Source organism: Asparagus officinalis, chromosome 7, assembly GCF_001876935.1.
Source record: "Asparagus officinalis chromosome 7, Aspof.V1, whole genome shotgun sequence".
Classification (NCBI taxonomy): Eukaryota; Viridiplantae; Streptophyta; class Magnoliopsida; order Asparagales; family Asparagaceae; genus Asparagus; species Asparagus officinalis.
The window spans coordinates 47384601-47391376 of NC_033800.1; the positions used below are offsets into that span (position 1 = coordinate 47384601).

At 43.8% G+C, this 6776-nt stretch overlaps 1 pseudogene; it reads right to left on the bottom strand.

Moving 5' to 3' along the window:
• LOC109850540 lies at positions 4481 to 5315 on the bottom strand (annotated as a pseudogene).

A 6776-nucleotide genomic window follows, 5' to 3' on the forward strand; every position in this document is an offset into this window, starting at 1 on the left:
CCCAAGTGGGACTTGAAGTAGATCAGATGTTGTGTGGGTGAACCCTTCCCGTCGAACGGTGTGAAGTTGATCAGGTTGAACCTTGCCGGATAAGGGATTGAATCCCACTCTCTTGGATATGGACATGGAATGCCAGTCTTTTTCACCTCTTGAGCAGACATTAGAGCGTTGATTTTGCTCTCGAGATCTCTCATTTTCTCATCCTCGCTTGTATCGGGCCTAGGACGATCCTTAAGATGAATAACGGGGCCACTCCTGGTGTTGTCATCATTGGCAGGACCACCCCCAGCGTTTTGGTCAATGGGAGGGTTCTCATCGTCGAGACGTTCATCCACATCTGAATCGCTACCTGCTTGGTAAGCAGTGTTGCGACGGCTGGATTCGCCAATTTGATTTGACAAAGCTCGGATTTGTTGGTCATGTTCTTACCTCATCCGCCGCATAGCCATTTCCATTTCAATCTTGAATGCCTCTTTCTGTTTGGCCAAGGCATCCTCAACCATTTTGGCTACCTGCTCGGTGTTGATCATGAACACTTCACGGGATTGTCCCGGACTGGATACCGTATTATCAGAAGCGATTACCGAGTTAGCATCTGATGCTTCATCATCCGATGATAAACCTACGTAGCCGAGTTAGACGATACGATACGAGAGGGTCAGAACTAGAAGGTCGAATCGACTTTCCTTTATCAGCCATGTTAATTGTGACTTCTGGAAGTTCGTCATCATGAATAGCCGATCGCTTCTTACGGAGATGCTTTGGTCTGGACTCAGCTATTCCGTTGGAGCTCCTCTCGAATACCGAGACCCTCTGCGGAGTGGTCTTGGGGCATCTACACGCTGATAATACTAACTCGATTAGTTCGGTGCACGGGCAGTAAGATTTTGTTTCTCGGGTATATCTCTTACGAGACTTGTTCATACCCCCAGCCTGATAGTATAACTCATTGGTTAGATGACTAGAACAACCTATCGTGTGTTGACATGACTCCCCTAGTATAACGTTGTCATCGTCAGATAAATACGTTTCTTTCAGGGGAGTTGCCATTTTATTAGCATTCTCAAGAGTCACGTGTTTAGAACTATGCTTTTGGGAGCGCAGGATCTCAACAGGCTCTTGGTTTTGGATACACACCCCCAGGCGGGTAGAAATTAGAGTTTTCCCTTTATGAGAAGGCTTGAAATTGTTGCGAGGGCGTGTGCGACCCCCAGCTCGACGAGTCGCTCGGGGTTCAGTCACCGGACCCAAGCGTTCTTCGATCAAAACTTTGCCTTGATCCTCGTGCAAAGGATCCAGGCGATCGACTATCCTCACCTTGAATCGGGACAAATCCACGCTGTTACGGTGCCCCGCCGGAGGTACGGAACTCGAAGGAATCGACGAAACATGTGTATAACGTCTTCTGTCTTTACCCTGGCGCGGGTCGGACTTGAGTGACCTGCGGGTTGGAGGGTCGGATCCAGGTGACCCACAAAGTGGAGGGTCGGATTTGGGTGACCCGCAAAGTGGAGGGTCGGACCCAAGTGACCCGCGATTTGGAGGGTCGGATTTGGGCGACCTGCAGATTGACAGGTCGGATTTTGGTGACCTGCAGATTGGAGGGTCGGACCCAAGTGACCCGCGATTTAGAGGGTCGGATTTGGGCGACCTGCAGATTGGCGGGTCGGATTTGGGTGACCTGCAGATTGGCGGGTCGGATTTGAGTGACCCGTGATTTGGCGGGTCGGATTTGAGTGACCCGCGGACCGGCGGGTCGGATTTGAGTGACCCGCGAACGGGTCTTTTTAACTTGTACCCATTCACTTGTTGATGATTTGGAGGAGAAGGCATTTGTCTGCTGTTGGGAAACTTGGCATTGCCTAATTTTCAGATCTGTCTCGTAACGGATCCCGTCAATTGACTCCAAAGCCCTAGCGAGTTGGCACGCAAGGCGTTGGTGCTGCCTTTGGTGAGCTCTCTTCGATAAAATGGACGCGCTTTCTGTACTCAACTCCTTGATTGAGGAGGAGTTCAGATCTGCAGATCCGGACTCGTTGGAGACCAGAAAGGCATTACGAGGTTCAGCTATCGCAGCAACTGGGGTCTTGATCTTCCTGCGCTTGCGATAGGCGAAGGATCTGGAGGAGGAGGACGACAGATATTCCTCGAACTTCAGTTGGTCAAACTCGTATTCGACCACTTCTTCAACCGGGATACAGATCTGAGGTTGCGACACGACGGCCTCGGCAGCGAGACCGTTGGCTCCCACTGTGGTCGCCGGTTTGTTTGCGTCGAAAATTGTTATATTCATTGCGGTATTCATTACAACTTCGGTCGTTACAATGAAAATACAAAAAAGATGGTCTTTTTATAAGACTCTTACACAATGAAAACAAAAGTTTACAACTCTCGTCAAAACAAACGCAGAGATTGTTTATCGGTCTTCTGCTTGCGTGGGATCTTTGCCTGTGCCGGGGTTTATCCGTGGACCGCCTTAGATCTGGATCCGGTTGATGAAAAATTCGGCAGAGCTTCGCCTTCGCCGAGGAAGTATTTGATTTGAAGCGCTGAAATCGACCAAGCGAAATCAGGGCTCTTCTCGAGATTAAGACCAAGCCTAATCTCAAGGGACGGACGGGAACGGGCGTCGGATCTCTCGAACTCTCCTTCTTTATGCCGAAGAACTCGCCAAGATCTGTCAACCCTCGCTGAAATTCGTGCTCCTTTGACTCCACAATCCGGCAGCACCTCCTCGTCTTGATAATCAATCGCCCCTGAAAAATGGAGGCCTTTGACTCATATTTATAGACCCCGAATGCGGTTATTTGGATGAGAACAAGTGATTTGGCTCTATCTTCAGTTAACAACAGCCTAACCACGTTTGGGGATGATATCAAGTCAGTTGGGAACCCCTGGAACAGATAAATCCTACGAAAACAGCATCAAAACCGTCAAAACGCGTTTCGGGTTCCGTACTGCGCTTGCGCGGGTCGGATTAGTCCGACCTGTGCTTGAGCGGGTCGGATCAGTCCGACCTGTGCTTGCGCGGGTCGGATCAGTCCGACCTGCGCTTGCTTTGCGGAATTGACCGTCGAACGCGTGTTGATTGACACACACGTGTTGATTGACGCACGCATGTTGATTGACGCGTGCAAGCTGATTAACGTGCGCGTGTTGATCGACATGCACGAATTGATTGTCACGCGCATGTTGATCGACGCGCATGAACTGATTGACGCGCGCGTGTTGATTGACGCATGCGAGCTGATTGGCGCGCGCGAGCTGACTGTCGAGCGTGTAGGTCACTTGATTCTCCGTTTTGCTTCAGGCACTTGTCGGTTTCAGATAATCCTCTTAGACTCGGATAACGGTGTTCGTCGTCTTCTCTCTATCTCAAGCTGTGTACATACACCTATAGGCATTTTTAGACGCCTACAACTAATTTTTACGTGGTTCGACAAATTGCCTACGTCCACGGGGCAAGGAGGGGGGAGATCTACTAATAGAGGGAGAGAATACAACTAGGGTTTACAATCACTCTCAATCTAAACCCTCAAACAAACTCTCAAATCCCTCACACAAATATCTCTCTCAAAAGAGGATGCACAAAACCCTAAAAGGGACTGCTCAAAATCTCCTAGCCACTGCCTGCGTTTTTCTCTTGCAGTCGCCAAAACCACCTTGCACGAACCCCTGTTGCTTGCTGTGATTTTCTACCGCAGCCGCCACAAAATCAAAACCCTCTATCTCTGATTAATACCCTAGCTATCGTATTTATATGAGAAAATTAATCCAGGCCGAAAACGAAACTGAAACGAAACTGGGCCTCACTCGCACCGCTTGCAGCTTACCAAAATCGAAACTGGGCAACTCACATGGGCGTGGCCCCACAAATTCCCACGAGTTCACAAGGATCAGTCGAGTGGGGTGGCCGACAAGTACCGCGTTTTGACTTGGCTACACAAGTTGTCGGTCCATAGGTACGGCCGTGGAAGTAGTTTTCAATCGTCTTGGCATCAATTTGTGTAATTTAGGCAAGGAGTAAAACACGTGTAGGTTTCTCTAGGGAGATTAGTACTTGTTAATTTTCTAGCTTATAACATCTTTTTATTAATAAACTTCCTCTTTTATATTACTACGTGGATTCAAAGTTATCTTTTTTTGGGTTAGAGAAATTTTTTTTGCTTATTGGATTTTTTGGACTCCAAACTTTTGCTTCAGCGCTGTGTCAAATTAATATACACAAAGGTTATAACTAGTGAAACTTTTTTTTCCCTATACCGAGAAGAACCATTCATAAGAGATACTGAAGAGGTTCCGTCTGACGAGAAATATATATTTATCATAATCATGAAGCAAATAAGCATGGATTCAACGCACCATCACAACTGACGGACTCATACAGTACTCAATATAATCATCAACAACCCTACTCCAATTGGTCTCCTTATTCAAACTGATCACAACATCAAAACAGAAACCTAAGCATATGATTAATTTAAGCGTAGGCAGTTGGGTTGGCGAGGAGGTAAGCTTCAGCTGCCTTGATGTGGTTGGTCATGCCCTCCTTTGCTTTTGCACTCTCATCGGCAATACCAGGGAGAAGCTTGTAGGTCGCGGTCACCTTGACGATGCATCCTACATTGCCTGATGGCTCGAACTTGAAGTGGGATGTGGCTGACTCAAACTGCTTTCCCAAACCTCCACCTTCAACAAGGGTGTTCTTGACTTCGAACTTGTCATGGTCGATGAAATCTAGGCGTTCCTTCATGTAGCTGAAAGGAAGTGCTACAACATACAAATGAAGAAAAGAAAAGAATGAGAACATGATACACACTCGGGTCTCTAGAAAGATTTTACAACATAAAATTCAGACAACATCAAAACTGTAGAGTTATAGTAAAAATTGAGTGTTATACATTTATACTCTAACATGGCATCTTTTTAAAATCTTTAAGCTCGTGTTAGGTGAACTTGAGTTGCTCTTACACCATGTTCAAAGTTTCTTCTAGTACTCTAGAACTGCAAACTAAGTTACGGCGAGGTCGAAAGTTATAAGTTTGTACTCTTAAGAAATAGCAATTACCAATACTGAAGGCATAATAATGGTACATAGATGTACATAGAAATATTGAAAAGTTCTAACCATTGTTGCTGATCTTGATCTCTCTGATGCTTCCAACAGCTCCCTCTCCTGAGACCACAGAACCACTGGCGATGAAATCCGGGACAATCTTAGGGCCAAGGTTGTGCCAGTCCAACATCGCGGCCTTAAACAGTCACCCTGCAGGGACATTGGCTGCGACCTCGTGGCTCCAGCTTCCAGAACTCATTTCCCCCTAGTTATCTGTTGTATTAGTACTATGATTGAATATTAGTTCTCTTCGTGAGTGATGGATGTGCAAAGACTTGAGCATATGGGTTGGCCTCTTATAGAGTATTTATTGGTAGGTGTACGTGCTTCGCAAATGGCCGGGCACAGTTGTTCGATATTTCAAAGATCGACAGCGGGTTTGTCAAGATATGGCACGAATTTGCATACCAAAAAATGAAAATAAATTAAAGAAAGTGGAAAAGGTTTGAAAACGGTATAAGAGAATGTTATCTCAAGTCCAACGAGTCTGAAGGCCTAGGGTTGGCTGCGTACGTAACTTTCACCTACCAAAGTGACACGATATTGAAGGGACCGGGTAGAAAGGAGCATCCGAGATCTACATTTCAATATGTGACCTAGGGGCTAGGGACCTAGCGTACGTATAGATCAAAATGCTTTATTTTCAAAGTTTATTAAATCACCTTCATTGACTATGGTATACATCATTTCGGCAGCCCATCATTTCGTTGAATGCAATTTGCATTATTTTAAAAATAACTATATATATATATATATATATATATATATATATATATATAAAGTTTCAAGTACGAAATTTAGTAATTGCTAGTCTGGGGTTTTATAGTGGTTCAGATAACTATTCTATGTGTTGGCCTTCTTGTTTTGATGATGATTTACAAACAATTTACTACTAATGTTGTTTGTCTAGTGTTTGTATATTCCTATGTATTGTAGACAAACAACGAGTTGGAGGATGGATGGAATAGAGCTTGAACGATGATATCCAATGGAGGTTGGCGGAATGTCGGGTTGAAGCCTTGCAAACTCATAGTTAAAGATCAAGTTCAAGCTTCATCCGCACGTGTACCAAGTTGAGCTCAATGAAGATCAAGATCAAGCTTGGGTAATTTAGTTTAGGAGTTTATATTATGTGTGTTAGTACCTTAAGCTTAATTATCTATACACACACATTTATTGGTTTCTTCGTATATATATATAGTTATATATATATACATAAGTTTTGGTTTCTATGCATATATATAGTTATATATATACATACATGTGTTTTGGTTTTTATGATATTACATACTCTATTGTGTTTTAGTACTTAGTACATAGAATATGTAATTTTGTGAAAATATTGTCTTATTAGTTTATAGACTTCAATATCAGTTTATACATGTTTTACTAAGTCTATAAAAACATTTTACAAAGTTTCAAAAGTTGGTTTATGTCAAAACATCAAAATTCAAGTATCTCATATTTTCATGTTTTGGACTATTTTGCAAAATGATGATTTTTTCACAAATGGGAAATGCAATTTGGAAAATTCTTTTTGTAACATGTTCATTTACATGTTTATATACATTTCCCAAAGTTTTGAAGATCAAGATCATTGCTTGGGTAATTTAGTTTAGGAATTTATATTATGTGTGTTAGTACTTTAAGCTCAATCATA